Genomic DNA, 22,716 nt, shown 5'->3' with positions numbered 1-22,716 from the left:
TATTGCTGGAAGGACACAAGGCAGTTGGGCACCTGTCCTGGAACAGAGCCTCAGATTGCAAAGAGGAACTCTAAAAAGTGATAGTTCTTAGATACCCTTGAGGGAATGAATGTGTCAGTCAGGAATCAGAAATCTAGGGACATGGGTTTCTGTATCAGGATTTGGAGCCCCACAAAGAGTAAGGCAAAGTTCAATTTAACAGTTCATTAGCCATTGATGTGCCATAGATTTTTATATTGACAACATGCGATCTCAGAATAGAAGTTGTCAGAGAGAAACTGATTTTTTTGGTAGCTGGATCTTCTGGGCTCTGAGGAGTCTTCGGGGACAGTTAGGGACTGTGGGATAAACACCGTAGGTAGATGTTTATACTAAAATAATTGGCAGTGAAATAGTTAGCAATCTTGGCAAATAATTTGTCATCTGTGGGTTCCTGAGTCACCACCTCATTCATGCAACTGACCCCTCTTAGAGCTCTGGGTTCAGGCTGGTTAAAACTGACACAGGCAAACAAGACTCCATCAGTCAAAACTCTGAGGACCTAGAAATATTGGTTTTAAAGGAAAGCTTAGATGCTGGATCATGATTCTGAAGCAAGGTATGGATTCTGTGGCACATTCAGCAGCTGCAGGACGGCAGAATACAGGGTACACAAGGCCACATAGGGATATAGGCCTCGAGCCACACAATGGAAATGAGGAGCCTCAACACCTTTGTGGATCTGGGCCACAGAGAATAGGTAAGTGAGCAAAGAGATAATGAGTTGTGAAATGGTTGCTATGATACAGATGCTGTCACTAGGCCATCAGAGCTAGGAGTCTAAATACCTTTGAGGATTTGGGCCAAAGTTTTCAAACCGAGGAGCCTAAAGTTAGGCATTTAAGGGCTTGTCTACCTCTACTGGTGCTACAGCGGCACAGCTATGGTGCTACAGGTATGCTGCTGTAGTGTAGACAGTTCCTACAGTGATGGAAGGGTGTTTCCATTGCCATAGGTAACCAACTCCCTGAGCAATGGTACCTCAGTCAATGGATGCATTCTTCCCTTGACCTGGCTGCATTATAAAGCAGGTTTGGTCGACATAGATATGGTGCCCATGGATGTGAATTTTTCCACACCCCTGAGCGACGTAGCCATGGCAATCTAAATTTTACATGTAGACCAGACCTAAATCCACATTTAGGAAACTAAGCAAGTGATTGGATTTACTGAGGTGCTCAGAACTCACAAATGTAATTCCCTTCAAGGAAGTTCCTCCTAATTTGAATCAGAGATCAGAATCTACTCCTCAAAGAGAGATCTGCAGGTCACCAGCATTCATGAGTCTGAATTGCAAGCGGGAATTTTTCTGTGCACAGCCCCATTACATGTCCCCTCTCAGGACACTGCTGTGTAAATGGTTTTACTTTTCATACGGTTTGTACGGGTTTGGCCCAGTTTTAAACAACCAGTTTTCTATGGTCTTTGGGTTTTTTTAAGAACCAGAGTCGTGGAATTTTCCTATTGCTCTAAAAGCAACTTTTCAATATACAATTGCTTATGCAAATTGAAATGCTGCTCCCACTCCAGAGTTCATATCGGAATGTGCCTCGAAGTTTTTGTCTTCCTCTGCAAGAAACAAGGGCCTTTGGGGGCCAGATCTACACCAGTTTACACGAGTGGAGGGTCTGACCCATTGACTTCAATGGTCTGCCATGCGTGGAAGAGAGAACACAGACCCAGATATACAATAGGTCTTGTTGAACTTCTACCGACAAGTGCAGAGGGCAGCTGCTAGCCTCCCAATGGGTCAATCTCTATTTTGTTTGTGCCTCTGATTAGCTTCTCCCACGTAGAAGCTTCTTAAAGGGACACTGCACACTTAAAAAAAAACCCATCACCCTTCTGTCCAAAAATGTTTCCCCTGCTGAACTGCTACATCTAAGATTGTTATAATGGGAAGAGATTGGAAGGAAAAAACACAAGCTGTTTAATTAGGGAATTTTTTAATGGATTTTCCTCTGTAGAAAAGCCAAAAGTGTTTTTTCTTCCTGGTTTCTTCATGTTCACATCCCAGGCCAGGTGTCTTCTGTGAATCTGGTTCTGTCTGCTGCCAATAATGGCTGAGAACATCCTGGAGACATCATTCCTCAGCCTTTTGAAAGAGGAAGGGCCTGGCAACAAAACAGCAAGCCCTCTGATAGAGCCACAAGAGGTGGGAAGGTGGTTGCAAGAGTGTGGAACATTCCAGTGAAGAAGGCTATAAACTGGGGCAAAGGGTGAAGATTAGGAGGGACCGGGAGCCTGGGCAAGGTGGGCGGAAGAAATTAATGTTTACCATACTGTGATCTCCTCCGTAAGCACTGAGATAACTCACCTTTCTGCTACTTTCCCAGCTGCTCAAGCTTCCCATATTGCAAATGGAATCAACTAAAAATTAAACACATAAACAGTTTAATTGTATTAATAATTACCAGAGCAAAAATGCCATTAACTGCACTTATACATGATATAATATCAACAGCAAACTGCTGAATGTGAATATCGGAGTTAGAAAATATAATCATCCCTTCCAACATTTGAAAATTAACTAATGGGGCGGTCTAAAGATATGATGGATTTGGCAAGACTGTTTAAATAAAACCAACATCCAAAGGTCTACAAATTCATAGTAAAGGTTCTACAAGCCACTCACCTATATCAAATGCCCTTCAATAAATATACACAACGCCCATCAGTATACACAATGCTCATCAACAAACATACCACTCTAGAGGTCATGACCCAAAGCAAAGACCAAGAAGAGAATTCCCATCTCTGCCTATCCTGCCACACACCAAGCTACCATTCCTGCACCTATGCCTGCACCTTATATACCACGTATTCATCTCTGCAATGCACCCAACATCTATGGTCCAGCAACCGGACTCAAGCTCACTCACAAGCATTGGGAACCACTAATATTTCACCTCTAGTCCTCATATCTCACCTCTAGTACTTCATCCCAGTGTACTAACTGCCCCAATACCTATGTGGGTGTAACCAGACAATCACTACGCTCTCAAATGAACTCACACAGGACAATGATAAAAGACAAAAACATCACATCACCTATCTCTGAGCACTCTATATCTGATCTATCAGTCCTCATCCTCAAAAGAAACTACACAAAAAAAGCCAAGCCTGGGAGCTTATATTCATAGCTTTGCTAGACACTAAAAATCATGGTCTTAACACTGGATTTATGGTTTATAACAACAACCTGTAACTCACTAATCCCCCTTTTCATCCTGTGTTACAGGGGTGTTAATTGGCTTCTTCAACTTGAATGGTCTCTTAGAATATGTGTTAACTGCTTATGCTAAAGTAGCTAGTCAAACTTGCATTTAGCTGAAACGCTTAATACCTTTCCCAGACCTGAAGAAGAGCTCTGTGTAGCTCAAAAGATTGTCTCTCTCACCAAGAGAAGTTGATCGAATAAAAGATATTATCTCACCCACCTTGAACCTCTAGTCCTTGCTATATAGTCTGGAAACAATGCTGTTTTACATTCACCATAAACAAGAGTGTTCCAATCCATGTCATCTCGCCATAGGCGTGGACTTCCTCAGTTCCCAGGGCATTCTTGACCCTCGCTCTGCCCAAGGCCCCGCTCCCACTCCACTCCTTCCCTCAAACCACCATCCCCGCTTCTTCCCACCCCACCCCGCCCCCTGCCCCTGCCTCTTCCTGCCCCCGCTCCTCCCTCTGCCCCCAGAGCCTCCTGCACGCTGCTGAACAGCTGACTGGCAGGCGGGAGGCGCTGGGAGGGAGGGGGAGGAGCTGATCAGCCGGTCTACCAGTGGGTACTGAGCACCCACTATTTTTTCCCATGGGTGCTCCAGAGTCGGTGCCTATGATCTCTATAATTAAATAGATCCTGTTTGGAACAATCCACTCATGAGACATCTAGATAGGCTTATGTGCAGTGCTGGGCAGGAGCCGGTGGTTGTGGTACTTGCTGTACCAATGGCGTAGGGAAAGATAGGAGGCCAAATTTTAGCTGCTAAATAAGAGATTAAAGCCCAGGACCTCCATCGTAGCATTCTCTGAAATGCTTCCAGTTCCAAGTGCAGGACCACTCAGCCAGGCAGAACTGCAAGGTATCAATGTGTGGATGAGACAATGGTGTTGAGATAAGGGATTGAGGCTTATTATGAACTGGGAAACCTTTTGCGAAAGCAGGATCCTGTACAGAAAGGATGGGCTCCACCTAAACCAAAATGGAACCAGACTGATGATGATGTAAAGTTAAGGAGGACATAAAGGAGTTTTTAAACTAAGGGCTCTGGGAAAGCCAGAGAAGCATCCAGTTCAGAAAATCACATCCCTTACAGGAGGATTTATTCAAGGGGATTCTCTATATCCTAATAAAGAAGAGAGGATAGAATTTGATAAAGTACAGGTAAGAACTGAAGAGAAACACTCAATGGAAAAAAAAAGCCTCATTCAATTACATCACATGAAGGCAGACAACTAAATATTGACAAATTTTACAGGTGCTTGTACACAAATGCTAGAAGTTTAAATATGAATCTGGGTTAAAAGGTATTGACATAATAGGCAGGCACCACAGAAAGTTGGTGGAACTATGATAACCAATGGGACATCCGATGAAGTGAGCTGTAGCTCACGAAAGCTGATGCTCAAATAAATTGGTTAGTCTCTAAGGTGCCACAAGTCCTCCTTTTCTTTTTGCGAATACAGACTAAGACGGCTGCTACTCTGAAACCTGTCAATGGGACACGGTAAGACGAAGCATATGCACCAACTGCATGGGTGCCCAGGGCTCAAGCACCCACAGAGAAAAAAATAGGGGGTGTTCAGCACCCACCAGCCACTCCAAGCTACACTGTGACCTACTTCAGCCCCATCTCAAGGGGACATGGTATAGGAATGATGCCTTCCCTGGGGGTTGTATGCCCTGCCCCTCATAGAATCCCCTGCCTATTGCCAGTGGCCCTGGTGTAGCTGCACTGACTTCACTGGAGTTTCACCAGGGATGTGTTTGGCCCCATGGGTCTTCCCAGTAATGCTGGCCAAGAACCCCTGCTGTTCTATCCCGGCTGGTTAGCAGGGCATAGGGATGCCGGTTGTCTGGGGATGTGTTCTTAGCATCCCTTCGCTGCCCTATAAAACAAGCTGTGTGTGCATGGTACCAAGAAACAGCTGGATTTTGCTTTTTTTAAAAAATCTTCTCCACAGGGAGCTTGTGCCCTTTGGTTTATTGTTGATGAAGAAGGGCCACACCCCGCAGTCCTTACTTAGGCATCCTGCCCATTTATAGTGAAGAGATTTGAATCTAAGGTGGGGCCTGAGCAAGGGTTGCAGGATTTGATCTGGAATCTGGAATTGTCACGCTTGCTTCTAAAAACCTACGTGTGAACTCCTGGCTCTATGCGGTCCAGGCATGGATGGACACAAAAACCTACCACTAAAAGTAAATCCTGAGTTGTGGAGGGAGGATACTGCTCCATGTGTAAATAGGGACTGGCGCTCCCCTTAATTCCAAATCATTCATACCCTGGGGGAGCTTTCTGGGCAATGGTAAGGGGTAGGGGATTATTTGGAGAAGGAGCAAGGTGCTGGGGGAATCTGGGCAGTGGAAGGGAGCTAATGACCTGTTTTAAGTACTAAGAATTTGAGCCCTTCTTTTTGTAGTCTCATAGGTACAAATAGGTGGAAATTTGCACACATGCAAAATGCTGGTCTCCATACCCAGATTAACTGCACGCTGAAGCAGCACCCCATCAGCTGGAGTAGCCTGGACAGAGAAGGTGAGAACAGCCAAGAGACAATAAAGGCTCTTCCGTACTGCAGGTCTGCTGAGCCTAGCATCACTGGGGATCCTATTGGGATCCAGGAAGTGGGCAGGCGGAAGCCCGTCCACTGCTAAAGGACCCCCCCCCCCCCCAGCCTAAGGGGAGGATCCACAGGACCTGGAAGCCAAGTGATTCCGGGGGACAACAAATGAAATAACAGGGACAGGAGTGCGGTCAAAGGATCAAACAAAGGGAACCTGACCTAGCATCACTGGAGATAGTAGGCATCAACACAGATTTTTTGCTGTTGAAATCAGATGCTCTCTATATTTACAGAGCTCTGGGATGGTCGGGCAATGCTGAGGTTTGGTATATTTCTTGGTAAAGAAGCATTTCTAGACCTTTGGGAAGCAGGCGGGTTATGTTAACCCCTGCTGTTGTCAGCATCATGGCTGTATGTTGCTATCCACAGGATGAATTGCCAGTGAGTGGTTCTATAGATTACAAAACCTGAACTGGGGCCAACCCACTGGGCGTGTTTGTGTCTGATACAGCCTGATGCTGTGTATCCATAGAAAGGCAGTGGCTAAGTTGGGGTCAGAGATTCTTTGGCTATATCTTCCCTGCCAAACAGGATGTGTTTCGACACCGAGATCAGTAACTCAGAAGAGCTCGCTCACTATGAAATCCTAGTAGTGACAAGGCACAGGTAGCTTTTACCTCACTGTAGCCAATCAAGACAACACTGTATCCACACACCTGGTGTTTACCTTGGACTAGCTACAATGAGGTAAAAACGGCAGAGGCTTGTCTCCACTAGGCCCTTATAGCACAATAGCTAACTCATGTTAACTATCTTACTGGGAAAACACACCTCCTTTGGCACTGGAGACAGAATCTTTGTATTATGTGCTAATCAGCTGACCCTGCTATCTCCTAGATGATAGAGACGGGAAAGACCTACAAGGTCATCTGCCCCACCGACGGAACAGGATGGTCCCTATTGTACAGTTGCTCATGTTCCAGTCATTATTCTTTCCTCCTTTATAGCTTGTTGGGGCGGGAGGGGTATAAGCACCTACAAGATATCCGTGGCCACCATAGTGTGAGACTGCTCTTCGCCTCCCTCCCAAGCTTCGTTATCCAGTTGCTCCCCTCTCAGCTCCTCCTTCCCATCAACTTTGCTGCTCTGCTCTGGCTAAGGCTGTCGCACTGGAGAACACAGTTACGTCTTGTCTACACTGCAAGGTGGAGCTGCGTTCTAATCATGGCTTGGGGGGGCAGCTGTGTTATTACCAGCTCCCCTGGCACAGCCGCATCGGTGGTACAGAAAAGCCCAAAACACTGGTTCAAATGAGAGGGAAGCCACTGAGCTGTTGATTGGGGGTTGGACTAGATGACCTCCTGAGGTCCCTTCCAACCTGGTATTCTATGATTCCATGATTTCTGGGGAGGGCCGGAGACTCTGGTACAGAGAGGTGCTGGTGGATTTTATGCTCTATCTGACTTTCAGCTGCTGAGAAACTGAAGTTAACTAAAATCTCAAGGCTCCCAACTGAAGCCCCTTTGGATCCAAGCCCTGTTACCATGGCAACCGAGAGCTCACGCATGGCTAGCCCAAAGGTCTACGCAGAACCCTGTGAGTCACATGTAGGGCCTACGGCTCATTGCACAGTATCCTTGAGAAACCCTGACTTCTGTATGGTTAATAACAGGGGCCATGGCCTAATGTAAGACCACAGGCAGGGATTCCTTGGATTTAACGAACCACATCCCAAATGACATCAACAGGAACAGCTACTGACCTTTAGAAAAGTAGGATTTGCCTGGAGCACTCACAGCTGCGTTTGACGAGTGGCCCGTGTACAAATTTCACACCCCCATGTTTGCATGGAGTTGTCAAAGCAGGTCTCACCTGTCCAAAGGGCCATGGGGGCAGATCTGGTGGGCACAGTTTATCTGATTGTGTGTGTTCCTGTATAGCTGCAAGAAGCCTCTCCTACACTGCACAGCTGCGCACAGTGGGAGCCCTTCACCTCCCCTGAGCGCTTAGGGAATATCTGCACTGCACTTAGACCCCCGTGGCTGGCCCGGGCCAGCTGACTCAGGCACATGGGGCTCAGGCTAAGGGGCTGTTTAATTGTGGTATAAGATGCTCTGGCTTGGGATGGAGCCCAGGCTCTAGGACCCTGCAAGGCGGGAAGATCCCACAGCTCAGGCCGAGCGCAGACGTCTGCCCTGCAGTTAAACAGCCCTTTAGCCCAAGTCAGCTGGCACGGGCCAGTGACAGGTTTCTAATTGCAGTGTAGACAGAACCGCAGATCCTGCAGTGCTGTAGTACTAGACTGGCTGCCCCAGGAAAGTGCTGTGTTCATTCTGCTTTAGAAAGAAAACAAATCCCTTCAACTTGGGAAGGTTTTGGGGGTCCAGAGCTCCCTTTCCACACACACCCTAATCTTTCTTGAAAAGGTTTGGTTTGGACAAAGTTTCAATTAATCAAAAATGCTCCAACCCTCTCTAGTAACAAGTTTGAATCTGTGCTAGGTGTATCCTATTAGCCAATCAGGGCCATTGATTATTCTACCCCCCCTTTAGTAACAGTCATAGAATCATAGAAGATTAGGGTTCGAAGAGACCTCAGGAGGTCATCTAGTCCAATCCCCTGCTCAAAGCAGGACCAACACCCACTAAATCATCCCAGCCAGGGCTTTGTCAAGCCGGGCCTTAAAAACCATTAAGGATGGAGATTCCACCACCTCCCTAGGTAACCCATTCCAGTGCTTCACCATAGTATTTCCTAATATCCAACCTAGACCTCCCCCACTGCAACTTGAGACCATTGCTTCTTGTTCTGTCATCTGCCACAACTGAGAACAGCCGAGCTCCATCCTCTTTGGAACCCCCTTTCAGGTAGTAGAAGGCTGCTATTAAATCCCCCCTCACTCTTCTCTTCTGCAGTCACTTCAAAAGGATGAAGTAGAAAAGACACCTGCCCTCTGCTGCGATAGCAATGCAAGAATCATTTTTATTAAAGGAACATGATTTGAAATCAGACAGTTGTTCAGAAAAGCAGAATTAACATTGCTTTCCCCCTCTCTGGCCGCTAAGAATCCCCTGTGTGGATTTCTTCAGATTCCAGCAGATTTTTTATATGACTTTTTTACAGCAGGGCCTACCAAAACCGCAGGATGCAATTTTTGTTTCCTTCCAGGGACAGAACCCATTTCGGCACTGACCCCTGCTGGCAACACAGGAGCTACGTATTTGTACAAAGAGGAAAGACGGATCAGACAAAGTGTCGTTCACAAAAGACAGAAAAACAGGGACTGTGAGTTTAGATTGATAGAAACCATGGAAATTGCCAGTTAAGTTAATGAAGTGCACTCGTACAACAGCTACAGCCTAGGGCAACTGTCAGAGTGCTGGCCATCTGCACAGCACAATAATCTCTTTATTACTATTCATTATTTACAGTGGAATCAAGCAGTCTCCATTGAAATTGGGGCCCCACTGTACGAGCACATAGCTAGAGACAGTCCCTGAGTGCTTGTCCCAGTCACTTAGACTTTCTAGGACTCAGTTCCCTGCCCATTCAAGAGGGATAATGGCACTTCCCTACCTCCTAGGGCTGGAGGGAAAGTGTTAAAGACTGTGAGCTACTATGGTAATGGGAACCATCAAAGTACCTAATTTAGACAGAGTTAGGAACAGAACCCAGGAGCCCCAAATCTCACTCCAGTATCCTACTGGTCTATGCTATTACATGCCCTGCCCTCCCCCCCTCCCCCCCCCCAGTATCTTCTCTGGAAGTTGGAGCAGATCTGTATTTCCCTGGCTCTGAGTATAGATAGACGGCAACAGCTATTTACACTATAAGCCTTTAAGGGCAAAGGCAGTATTTGTGAGATTTAGGTTTCGTGAGACACATTTGCTTAGGTTCAAAAGGTCTCCCTCTGGAGCCTGTCCCAGTCTCAGACAAACCTGGCTTGATTTGTGACTTGGAATTATACAAAATCCACAAGCTCACACAGTTCCAGCCCAAAGCCAGCTGGAGCCCTGAGGTTTGGGCCGAGCTTCCCTTTGAGATCCGTCCTCACCTGAAGCTCCAGAGCTTCAGACCCCCGTGCTGACTGGAGGATGCTTGAAAAGTAATTAATAGTAACGAGTGGACATCTTAAATATATCTCAACAGTAATCTAGCCTGGAGACCTGCAATCAGCTGATATTGGTGTGTTTCCCTCGCATTGATAGAGACATCCCATTTACAAGCCTACACAAATTGGCATTTTACCTGGGGCTCCCATGGCTCCTTCTATGTCATCCAGCAAGGCAGTTCCTGGGGTTCATCTTGGTCCTCAGACTGGGCCTGTTCCTGGAAAACCAAGAAGAGAAGAGCAAAGAGAAGGTAAAGAGCCCGCATGGCTGATGATGCTCAGCTAGGATCTTAGTGTCCCTGCAGAGAAGAGACTCAGAGACAGGTTGAGGCTATGCTGCTTTAAAAGATAAAAGAGGCTAGAGTCCCAGTTTTAATGTGGGTTATAAACAGAGGACAGGACATTGTGTGTGTGGAAATTCCTGCAAATTCCCTTTGATGTTACTCTGATTAGGGCTCTGCTCTCAGCTGCACATCCAATCTATTTACTTTAGGCTTGCTGATGATAATCTCTCCTGCTCCCTATCTGTTTGAAGATGTGCAAATGAAGCACCTGAGGGACCTGTCATCTCCTTCTGATCCAAGAGAAAGATAAATACCAGCTCCCTGCCAAAAGCAGAAAAGACAGTGAGAATTATTTGAGATCACATGCCAAGATTATGCTTGACCTCTCCCCTCACAGGCCTGGTCTTCACTAGGAAAACACTGTTGTCTTTTGGAATCACCTATCTAAGGTACTTAGCCAGCCCCCATCCCTACAGTATCTGAGCATGTCATAAGGGTTAACATATTTATCCTCTGAACCTTCCTCTGAGGCAGAGCAGTGCTATCTTCCATGTAAAGAGGGGAAACTGAGGCACACAGCCTTGTCCAAGTCCACACAAGAAGTTTGTAGCAGAACATAGAATTGAACCCGGTCTTCAAATCCTCAGTTAGTACCCAGAGCAGTGGACCATCCTTCCTCTCACCTAGAGTTCAATCTTAGACTGGGAAGGGACCGCCAGAGATCATCTAATCCAACCCCCTACATTGAGACAGGACCAAACCTAGACCATCACTGACAGGTGTTTGTCCAAGTTCTGCTTAAAAACCTCCAATGATGGGGATTCCACTCTCTCACTTGGAAGCCTGTTCCAGATCTTAACTACCCTTATCGTTAGAAAGATTTCCCTAATATCTAACCCAAATCTCCCTGGCTGCAGATTGAACCTATTATTTCAGAGGACATGGAAAAAGGTTGATCACCATCCTCTTTAGAATAGCCCCTTGCAGACTGTTATCAGGGTCTATCAGGATAGGATGGATTGCAACCTCAGCAAGTTCACAGATGACACTAAGCTGGGGGGAGAGATAGATATGCTGGAGGGTAGGGATAGGGTTCAGAGTGACCTAGAGAAATTGGAGGATTGGGCTAAAAAAATTTGATGAGGTTCAACAAGGACAAGTGGAGAGTCCTGCACTTAGGAAGGAAGAATCCCATGCACCGCTACAGGCTGGGGACCGACAAGCTAAGCAGCAGTTCTGCAGAAAAGGACCTGGGGATTACATGGCCAAGAAGCAGGTTATCAGTCAGCAGTGTGCCCTTGTTGCCAAGAAGGCTAATGGCATATTGGGCTGCATTAGTAGGAGCATTGCCAACAGATCGAAGGAATTGATTATTCCCCTCTATTCGGCACATTGTGAGGCCACATATGGTGTATTGCATCCCGTTTTGGGCCCCTCACTACAGAAAGGATGTGGACAAATTGGAGAGAGTCCAGAGGAGGGCAACAAAAATGATCGGGGGCTGGGGCACATGACTTACAAGGAGAGGCTGAGGGAACTGGGCTTGTTTAGTCTGCAGAAGAGAAGAGTGAGGGGGGATTTGATAGCAGCCTTCAAATACCTGAAAGGGGGTTCCAAAGAGGATGGAGCTTGGCTGTTCTCAGTGGTGGCAGATGACAGAACAAGGAGCAATGGTCTCAAGTTGCAGTGGGGGAGGTCTATGTTGGATATTAGGAAACACTATTTCACTAGGAGGATGGTGAAGCAATGGAAGGGGTTACCTAGGGAGGTAGTAGAGGTTTTTAAGGCCCGGCTTGATAAAGCCCTGGCTGGCATGATTTAGTGGGTGTTGGTCCTGCTTTGAGCAGGGGGTTGGACTAGATGACCTCCTGAGGTCTCTTCCAACCCTGAGATTCTATGATTCTATGACTTTCCCCTTGACCAGTGATATTCAGATTGCAGCTCACAAGTGGTTCTTTAATGTGTCTCCTGTGGCTCTTTGCAGCACATGATATTAAAACACTGTGTGATTTAATTATTAACCAATCTAAGTTATTAACCAGTCAGGATGCTTTTAGTATGTGATTAACCAATTAGCTTATCTACTTGCACTAAATTATTAACTTATTTGCTGTAAGAATTAGATAGATAGATAGATAGATAGATAGATAGATAGATAGATAGATAGATAGATAGATAGATAGATAGATAGATAGATATTTCCACTGCCATACTGTTTAAATATGAACAGTACTACTGTAAATGAAACAATGAATTCGCATGACTGTGGCTCTTTTAAGTAATGTTGATCACTAATTTGGCTCCTGAACCACTGAGGTCTGAGTCTCACTGCTGTAGACTACATCTCCCTAGTTTGCTTATGGAAACGTCATGTGGGAGTTTGTCAAAAGCCTTGCTAAACTCAAGGTATATTTTGTCTACAGCTTCCTCCTATCCATTAGACCAATAATCCTGTCAAAGAAGGAAATTAGGTTGATTTGGCATGATTTTTTTCTTCACAAATCCATGCTGGCTATTCCTTATATTCCTGTTATTCTCCAGGTGCTTACAAATTGATTGTTTAATAATTTGTCCCAGTATCTCGCCACGTATCGAAGTTAAGCTGACTGGTCTTAAATTCCGCCAGTCCTCTTTGTTCCCCTATTAAAGATAGGTGTATGAATGCATGATGCTGAAGCTGCTTGGGCACAGTAAAGACAGTGTGAAGCCTTAAAGTAGGAATGAGTCCCTTGCACACTGCCATACTACAGGAACCTTAATGTACATGAGACTCAGTCTCCAGATAAAATGTAAAATAGTCAGGGTACTACACCTAGGGGATGCAATTATCAGGGCTGCAGACGGACAAACACCTGTCTGGCAGAGAAACCTAGACACTACACTTATTCAATGCCCAGTTGACAAAAATTGGCAACAACTGGTAAAATGTCTGTATCACTTAGCAAGGGAAACTCAGCTACAAATGAGCAGTAAAGTTCAACACATCACCGTTGGTTCTCCTCTACTTTGGCATAGGTTGCTCCTTTCTGAACATATGATGGGAGTTTCCTCACATCATTGACTTTTGGCAAATGGTCAGCCAGTGCATTTTGGACACTGCTACAGTTCAATGGGCCGTAGATTCCAGGGTTTTACACAGAGCTTCCTCCCCAGTCTCTACCAATGAGATGTCTGTCCTCTTCTCTCCTTGGTTGCACAAAGTGGAATAGCTAGAAGCTGGAAATTATCCAGTCCATCTACAGAAGGCCTGGCCCACATAATAGCAATGGATAAACTGACCCTATGATTGAGAGACGTGCTTGCTGACTACAAGGGACTCCCTGTGGGGTAAATTAGAAAATCTCCACTTACTAAGTAACTGTGAGTTAGCCTATCTGAAAGAAGACTGCAACTAATAATTTGCATGGAAATCAGCTGGCAGGTTTCCCTAAAAATGGGATCAGTGAAGTCATCCATCATACAGATAGGTTATTGCAAAATTACCTCCCACGTCATTCCAAGTTGCTCTGATCTGCTGTCTCTGCTCTCCACCTGCAATTCTTTCTATTTATTCTAGATTTGGAGTTGATAATCTCTCCTGCTTTCCAGCTGTTTGACTGTTCTCCTGGGGGATGCATTCTTTCCTGCAGCTGAGGTAAAAATAAAAAAAATATATCTTGATACTATTAAAAATGCTTTTATTTTCTGATGAAATGTTTTGAAATGAACAATTTTTGTTTTGATTTGAATCACATGGAAACAAATCCAAACTTTTTCATTTTGGGAGGTGGGGGAGCAGTTTCACTTTTTTTCTCTTTCTAAGAGGAAAAGAGAGAGGGAAAAAAGGGGAAACACCCATAAAAAATGAAAACTGAACCATTTTTCATTTGTTCCATTTGATTCAAATCAAAACAAAAATTGTTCATTTCAAAACATTTCATCAAAAAATCAAAAATCTTTGAATGGTTTCAACATTTTCCCAATTCTATCTCATTGGAAAGAAAGAATTATTATTAATTATTGTTATTTGTTTTGTGGTCGTATCTAGGAGCCCCAGTCTTGGCCTAGGACCCCATTGTGCTAGGTGCTGGACAAACACAGTCCCTACCCTGGTAAATCCTTCATTCCCTCACTCATTCCCCCTTTTTATCTGTTGGTGGGGGGTCAGACCTCAAACCCCACAACATTTCAACCCCATTGGATTCAAATCATAATAAATTTTTTGTACTGAACTGTTTTGTTGAAAAATCAGAACATTCAGTGAAAAATTTCCAACAAAATAAAACAAAATTCATTTTGTCAAAAACTTTTCCTAGAAGAGAATTCCCCCCCTTTTTTTTAAACTAGCCCTACAAATCATACAGCATGAATTACAAATAGAAAATAAACAAAGCAATAGCCTTAGGCCAAGGTTTTCAAAAGTGATCAGTGATTTTTGGGTGCTCAACTTCAGAAACCTTCGAAAGGTCTTGAGTGTCAGAGAACAGGTGCTCAGTTCTTTTGGGAAAAACAGGCCCCTTGAAGGTATGCCAGTTTGAGTACCCCCAAAGTGAGGCCCTTAAAAATCACTAGCTGCTTGGAAAATCTTGGTCACAGTATTTTAATATACATTTATGCTCAGAAAAGTGACACAGATAGGTATCTAAAAATCCAGCTGTATTATTTCTTTATAAGTAGGGATTCAGGATTCGCTGGTTATCTGGTTGTTTGGTTTAAATTCTCCTGTGTGCTGGTGAGCGATGCAACCCGCATCTGAACAATTCCTGCTGCCCATGAGAATAGAACCCAAAAGCAGCACCAGGACTCCACCAGGAATCATTAAAGGTGGGTATAGGAACATGGAAACCTGCCAGCTCATGGTCAGAAGAGAGCTAGAGGCCCATGGGAAAGCGTGTGCATGAAGAGCAAGCTGAAAGACTTGAGGAGTGAGGATGTCATCAGGAGTAACTTGGGGAAAAAAACAGCCCAATTGAAAGGATTCCTCATTAATGTTTTTATGTGTTATCTACTCCCGGACTTGAAAGGATAATTGTCTTTGTACCTGCTGTAAAAGTCAAAGGTCCCCTTGATGCTATACAGTGTCTGCACAACTGAATAAACAGTGAAACAGGTGGTGAGCAGGAGGGATGATCCTCAGCAACTCCAGGATAAACTTAAAGGTTATGGCTCTTAGGGTAGAGTCACCATATCAGAGCAACAGGTCTTTTCATTCCTCTAATCCCCCATGCATACAGATGATGTAGGGCCAGAAAAGATGACTTTGTTATCCAGGCAGGCCCCTGTGCTTCACAGCAGCCTTCACAACATAGAAATCATTGACTCATGAAAATCAGATGTTAGGAAAGAACAGGTAGGTCATCTAGTCTGTTCTTTGGGACCAGTGCCAGATTGATTTTATCAGTCCATTTCCTTGTGTCCTGTGCAGTCTAGTGGAAAATGTACCAAGCAATGCAGCTTCTACCTCTTCCCTTGCAATGTGCTAACACTGTCTAATGGTGCTTATGGTGGGGATTATCTACTGATTGCCAGTCTAAATTTACACTGGGTTAGGTGCTCAGCTACTAGGGCACGAGGGTCTCTATAAGGTCAATAGAGAGACCCCATTACTCCTTTTGCTTGTCTACACACAAATATTGCACTATTTTGTCTTCTATCAATGTTGCTAAACCATTGCATTACACTGGTTTTGTGCATTCACACTGTCACAAGTCATATCGCATTACGAGGCTTGTGTCTACACAGCATTCTGCTCACATAGATTGAATGGCATTGCATTGTGGGTAAGTATCTCCCAGGGTCCTTGGCACTGTTTCCAGCCTCAAAGCCTTCTGGGCAGTTTTCACAATGGACAGTGGGTGACCTCCTTATTTCCTCTTTTTCTCAGAACTCATCTGATTCCAGTGCCATTTTCAAACTACGTGGTGCCATCACGACTGAAGAGTACTTGCAATCCTGTGTATGGAATGAGAGTAAAGCAGATCCTGTGGTGTGTTAGCTAAGGTACTTATCTGGCCTCATTACAATAGCATCTGAGCACCTGACAATCGTTAATGTATTTACCCTCACAACGCCTTGGTGAGGGAGGTCAGTGCTGTTACCTCTGTTTTAAGAATGGGGAACGGAGGCACAGAGAGTTTAAATCCAGATTCTTAAAGGCACTTAAGCATTGTGTTACTGACTCATGCAATGCCTAACCATGCTGCCCAGTGGGATTTTCAAGCCTGAGCAAGGTGCCCAAGTTTCCCTTACAATGTATGGGGAGAGTTAGGTGTCTGTCGAAGGGATTTTCACAAGCTGGTCAGCTGAGTGGAGAGCTGCCTAAGCTAGCCAGGACTGAAATGCTGAGAAGAGGGGTGGGGAGAAGGGAGGGGCTTAGGCACCTAAGCGGGTGACCTGGTGCACCTGGCTCATGGTGCTTCAACTGGTGGCCTACAGGGGGAAAACCAGCCCATGGGGATGATTTCGTCTGGTCCCTGAATTTGTTCACCATCCCAGGGGAAATACGCTACAAATGGTGTCCTCTGCACAGCGTAACCACTCACTCACCATACTTACAATGTCATGCTGCATGAAGGACAATGATGGGCCAGGGATAGGCCCTCCTTCTGCTTGGGATCTTCAGTCACAAACTCTCTCCTGGAGTTAGGCTTCTAAGCAAGGTCAGTCGCTTAGGTAGCCCATGCCATAGAAGCCAAGACTCACCCTCTTTCAGTCTGCTGCTCAATATCTTTCTCATGCTCACCCTGTGTTTCCCTGAGCTCTGGGCTGTCCTTTCTGATGATAGTCTTCTGTCCCCTCCCCCCCATCCATAGCCTGTCTCTGGCCTTCCTGATGTTGGGGCTGGCAGGTAACAGGTCTTAGGCATGCTCAGAGACCGCCTATAAGATTAACTCCCTATCAAAAATAGGCATTCCCCTGTCTAGTTGAAAAATCCCACTTCATAGCTCCAGAGTTTGGGCTTGAGTGAGGGCTGCAAAAAAGCCATTCGCTGTGGGGTCAGCCAAGGGGATTTAGGTGCCTGTGGAGTTAGGGCAGCTGAGCGGCAGCTTTGAAAATGACAGTGGCACCTAAACGATGGTCTTAGATGCCTAAGAAACTGAGCCTAAGTGACTTGACCAACTTCACACAAGAAGTCTGTGGTGAAGCCTGGAATTGAAGCCAGGTCCTCAAGTCCCAGGCTGGTCCCTAGCCCCGGGACCATCCTTCCTGTCCTTATATTGGAGAAGCACAATAAGGGGTCTGTGGTGGTTGCCGGGAGATTCCACAGATGGTGGTAATTGCTAGATGGGGACCTGGTACTTGAGTCTGTGGAGATAATTCTTTGGGTCTGGCCAACCAGTGGTGGAATCATCTTGGTATGGAAGCCTGGGATGAGCAAAGTGGATTGAGAAGTTCAGGGTGTGGATGACATCTTACTAGGAGCTCAGTGCTGAGCTAACCCTGCAGCATGAGAGTGTCCGGCCCTGTAGCATGAGAGTGTCCCACACTGTGTGGCAATCACCTTCATACCATATAATCTAACTGCTCTCTTTCCTTTGTTTTCATACATGTAGATAACTCCAGTATCTGTTTCTCATCTCCTCCTTATTCAGGTAACATACACAGTTATCCATGTCACTTATTATTTCTCTTGTGAAGCATCTGCCAACCATTCCACTGTCCATTAGGCTACATTTCCGCTGAGGTACCTGGTTCACATTCTAGGACAGTTTCTTCATCATCATCATTGTCATCGGCATCATTATTACATTAGCCACATTAGGCTCTTTCCAGACCGTAGACGAAAGTGTGATCCCTTCTTTGAGGAGCTCACAGCCAAAGAGAGACAAGTAAATTGAGAGTCAGGCGAAGTGGAACATCAACCTGTGTTGCCAACTCTCATGATTTCATTGTGAGTCTTGCAATATTTGGTGCTTTTGTTTAAGCCCCAGCTGCTGGAATCAAGCAATTGCAGAAGAAAGGCATAATGAGATCTGATAGATGGTGCCTAAAGCTAGAAGAATCCAGGCTAGAAATGTTTTTAACAGCTAAGGCAATTGACCATTGGAACAAGTTAGCAAGGGTTGTGGTGGATTCTTCATCACTTGCCGTCTCTATATCAAGACTGGGCTAACTTTCTAAAAGATATGGTATAGCTGAAACCAAAGTTATGGGCATGATGCAAAAATTAGTGGGTGAGGTTCTTTGGCTTATATTATGCTGGAGGCCAGAGTAGATTATCATAATCATGGAATCATAGAAATGTAGTGCTGAAAGGGGCCTCAAGATGTCATCTAGTCCATCCCCCTGCACTGAGGCAAGATTAAGTATACGTAGACCATCCCCAAAATGGTTCCTCTGTCCTTTGATTCTCAGCTTTCATTTAAAAAACAAAAAATATGTTTCCCAGTTTCTAGCCCTCCTCTTTGTGGGGAAGTATGAGAATGTGACTGTAATGTTCCATAAAGCCTCAGAACCCAGAAGGCCAAGGAAAAATAGCCATAATTATTTTTTTAAAACACAATCTCAAAGACAATCTCATGATTTTTGTTGGGCCTGAATCCAGATTTGTGACTGCCTAGGCTTGCAGTGCAGAGTTATCCTTCTGACGATTTGTTGGCACATGTGAATGAATATAGGGAGGAGAATGGCTTTGTGGAAGGACCTGCCTGGCCCTCTGCTCCCTGCATTGCATCCCCTCCTGAAGATCTCGTGTCTATCCTGATGTGACGTTATTGACTTGCACTGGGACTGTATAGAACATTGTTGCAACCAAGGTCCTGTAGTGGCACCAAATCTTGTATAAAGGGGGTCAAATAAGGTGTCTAAGACGAGGTTATAGTTTGTTGGGTATGATTATGCTGTCTGTTTGCATGTATCATTTTTGTATTTAAAGATATAAGTATTGGCTCTATACTGTCTATGTTTCAAACTTATGCTATGCTTCTGGGTGACACCCCAGACAAGTTGGGGTCAGCTCTGCCTAGCCTGCTGGATGGCCCATTAAGGACCATCAGCTATACAACTGACCCATTGAGAGTAGGCAGACACGCCTTGCGACTCAGCAAGGTATGCAGGGACCTGTCTATGGACAGAACTCTGAGGTTTTTCCAGGCCATGTGATGGACAGCTTGTCTTTGGGACAAAGAAAGAAAAACCACATGGCAAGAGAATATAAAAAGCTGCTGCAGCTCCTCCATCTGGTCTTCAATCCTGCTTCTTACCTCTGGAGGAACTTTGCTACACTGAAGCTTTGAACAAAGGACTGATGACCCATCCCAGCTGTGGATGTTCTCCAGAGACTTGATTTGAACCTGCAGTTTATTCTATCACTGCTGCAAGCCTGAACCAAGAACTTTGCCATTACTGTATGTAATTGATTCCATTTACCCAATTCTAGCTCTCATCTATATCTATTTCCTTTTATGAATAAACCTTTAGATTTTATATCCTAAAGGATTGGCAACAGCGTGATTTGTGGGTAAGATCTGATTTGTATATTGACCTGGGTCTGGGGCTTGGTCCTTTGGGATCGAGAGAACCTTTTTTCTTTTACTGGGGTATTGGTTTTCATAACCATTTGTCCCCATAACGAGGGGCACTGGTGGTGATACTGGGAAACTGGAGTGTCAAAGGGAATTGCTTGTGTGACTTGTGGTTAGCCAATGGGGTAAAACCAAAGTCTTCTCTGTTTGGCTGGTTTGGTTTGCCTTGGTGTGCATAGAAACCCCAGCCTTGGGCTGTAACTGCCCTGCTGTAAGCAATTTGTCCTGAATTGGCACTCTCAGTAGGGTCCCGCCAGAACCAGCATCGTTACACCTGGACAAGGCCTGTATGAACTTTGCTGACAGTGGCTCATGGGTTCTGTGGTTCTATGTAAGGTAGTCACAAGTTTCTCCTCACCTGTGCCAATATCAGCAAAGTTCATAGAGGCATTGGCCATGACAGAGACAGGGTTTTCAGGAGGGGAAGCAATGTGGAGAGAGGATGGCCAAGCTGGTCCTTCCACAAAGCCCCTCCCCTGATATGAGCCAGGCTTATCCCATTGAAGCTGCTCCGCAGGACACACCCTGGTGGCCTGAATGTGCTTCTGCAGGTAGTTTTGCCTCATTAACAGAGATAAGTGAAATTGCACAGTGGGGGTTATCACTGTGTCCCCCTTTGTACAGGGGAGGCCTGCACATTGCTCAGGACCATCCCGAGGGACATTCTGGGCCCAGACAGCTCTGCTGGTCAATGAGGAGAGAAGATATTACCCTAACTTCTTCTCATTCCTCCCACTTTGAGGTGGTTTGCACCCCTGGAGTGCTAGGAGACAGCAATAAATGTGTGACAACTGCCATCTTGGCTGATACGCCCGTGATTGAACCGAAGAGCTTCAGAGCTAACGGCAGGAGCTGTTATAGCTTGAGTTAAACAGCCAAGACTCCCCAGTTGAGGCTGTAACAGCTCACTTCCTTTGCAAGTTGGGCACTGAGGGGTTCCTGTAACATACACTGAACAAAAAGAACAGGAGGACTTGTGGCACCTTAGAGACTAACAAATTTATTTGAGCATAAGCTTTCGTGAGCTAGAGCACACTTCATTGGATGCATTTAGTACACTGAACAGTAAGTTACACATACACTCTCCAGGGTGAGGAGACTGATTATCTCTAGTCATTGTGTGAGGGGCCCAAGGAGGGGACGGTTCTTGCACCTTCACACATGCAAGAATGTGGCCTGGTCTATCCCTGGGCTCTCCGTTTCTGGAAGCAAAGCAATAGAAATATGTGGTGTTATTATTGTATTGCAGTGGCATCCCAGAGCGCCAGTCATGGACCAGGCCTCCATTGTGCTACATGCTGTGGAAACAGAACAAAAAGGCAGAATCTTTAAGCCAAAGAGCGTCCAACCTATATAAAATACCATTCCAGCTGGCATCCAGGTGGAGCAGAAGGGGGTAGGTTCTGGCCTATAAATCCTAACACTGCCTGGATGACCCTATGTGGAAGACCACCACGCTCCCCATGACTTTGCTGCGCCAGTCAGCAAGGCCACTGGAGCTGCTGCTCCCTTAATACACTAGGGAGTGAAGTGTTGCCAAGGCTTTCTCAGCGAGCCCCCCTCAGCTTTGGAATCCACTATCCACTTCCATCTGCAACAGCCTGAATTTACAGGCTGTCAGGGCATGCTGAAAAGCCTGGTTTCCTCAGCAGGCACTCGGGGAAGGAGCAGATAGCTGAGGCTGGGGTTTCTTTGAGGAATATAAGAGGCTGCAGATGGCTAGGAGTGATGGGGACTCGTTGAGGATCCTGGGGGGATGTTATGTGTTGGGAGGATTCTGCTGTTCTCTTGTGATGGTTTGTAACCGATGGCCAAAGGTGCCCAGAGACTGAGTTAGGAGCAGCTCCGTGTGTTTGTTTATGACGGAAATGATTGAATTAAACATGATGATATCTGGGAAGAGGGAGACGATGGATCCTTCAGATGTGCCAGCTGCACAACAGACAACAGATACTCACACAGCTGGGGAGCAGGAGGGCTTATCTCCCGCGAGGGATTGTCAGTAGAAAGGATGACAGACTGAGAGCAGAGTGGCCAGATAAGAACAACATCAAAGCGGGTTTGGAGCAATTTCATGGCCTCTGGAGCCGCACCCTAAAAATCCTCCCACAAAGTAAATTAATCTTCTTTCCTCCTTAGGGAACTGCATAAATGCAGAGACTCTCCTTCCTCTTTCTGCAGAGGAGCACCTGTCTCACTGACTCTCCGTGCCTCTTCTCTTCAGTGACTCTGGGATCCAGCCAATCTTCGGCCATGAAGACCCTTTACCTTCTCTTTGCTGTTTTCTGCTTAGTTTTCCATGTCCAGGCCAATCCCATGCCTGTTCCTGAGGATGTGCCACAAGGGGAGCCCCAAAACCTGGATGGTGGGATAGGAGTGGAAGATGTTGATGTTGTCGAAGGTAATTTGGAGAAATATATGTTTGCCAGTGGAATATCTGATTACGTGAGAGAACGATATCCATGGTCTGTGGAGAGACAGTTGTAGATACCTGTGTGTGAGTGTGCATGTGGATGTATGTCTGTGAGTGTGTGTGTGTGTGTGTGTGTGTGTAAGCAATAACACACAGCAAAGTGTGCCTGACACACACACAGGTCTGGTGTGTTGTGGGGTACGAACTGACCAGATATTTCAAAAGAATTCAGTGTGGAGCGTGGGCTCTTTTGAAATTCACCCTGGGGACCTGCTGGCTGCTGAGCCACTTGGCTGAACAGCCTGAATTGAGGGTGCTGAGCATTGACAGTCTAGCCTGAGCTCCTCAGAGAATCCAGGCCCATGAAACTACGGCTGTGTTATATTTAAAGTGGCTCTGTCACTGCTCAGCAGCTCCTACGCCAGTGGTCTCCAACTTCCCCTTCACCGTTGTTGCCTGCCTTTCTGCTCCCTCTTTTGGGGAGACAAAGCCTGATTGGCTTAAACAGGGGAAAGGGAGCAATTTAAAATCACTAACGGCATCTAGAGTGTTTTACAGCATGAGAAGAAGAATTAAGGGTGG

At 45.7% G+C, this 22,716-nt stretch overlaps 2 long non-coding RNA genes across 5 annotated transcripts; one reads left to right on the top strand and one right to left on the bottom strand.

Moving 5' to 3' along the window:
• Window positions 1-2,034: 2,034 nt before the first annotated feature.
• LOC140908106 (uncharacterized) lies at window positions 2,035-10,190 on the bottom strand. Its single transcript, XR_012157755.2, has 3 exons — window positions 10,072-10,190; window positions 2,357-2,409; window positions 2,035-2,246 (listed from the first exon to the last, which is right to left on the bottom strand). It is a non-coding gene; the product is annotated as an uncharacterized LOC140908106 (long non-coding RNA).
• Window positions 10,191-13,438: 3,248 nt separating this feature from the next.
• LOC140908487 (uncharacterized) lies at window positions 13,439-18,251 on the top strand. Of its 4 annotated transcripts, XR_012157884.2 has the most exons (3): window positions 13,439-13,545; window positions 13,775-13,852; window positions 14,872-18,251. It is a non-coding gene; the product is annotated as an uncharacterized LOC140908487 (long non-coding RNA). The 4 variants fall into 4 exon arrangements; XR_013635534.1 differs by lacking the exon at window positions 13,439-13,545 and having other exon boundaries at window positions 13,600-13,852; window positions 16,082-18,251; XR_012157885.2 differs by lacking the exon at window positions 13,439-13,545 and having other exon boundaries at window positions 13,600-13,852; window positions 14,875-18,251.
• The last annotated feature ends 4,465 nt before the right edge of the window (window positions 18,252-22,716 follow it).

This window comes from Lepidochelys kempii, chromosome 3, assembly GCF_965140285.1.
Source record: "Lepidochelys kempii isolate rLepKem1 chromosome 3, rLepKem1.hap1, whole genome shotgun sequence".
NCBI classification, from domain to species: domain Eukaryota; kingdom Metazoa; phylum Chordata; order Testudines; family Cheloniidae; genus Lepidochelys; species Lepidochelys kempii.
This window is presented reverse-complemented; position numbering and strand designations above follow the sequence as displayed.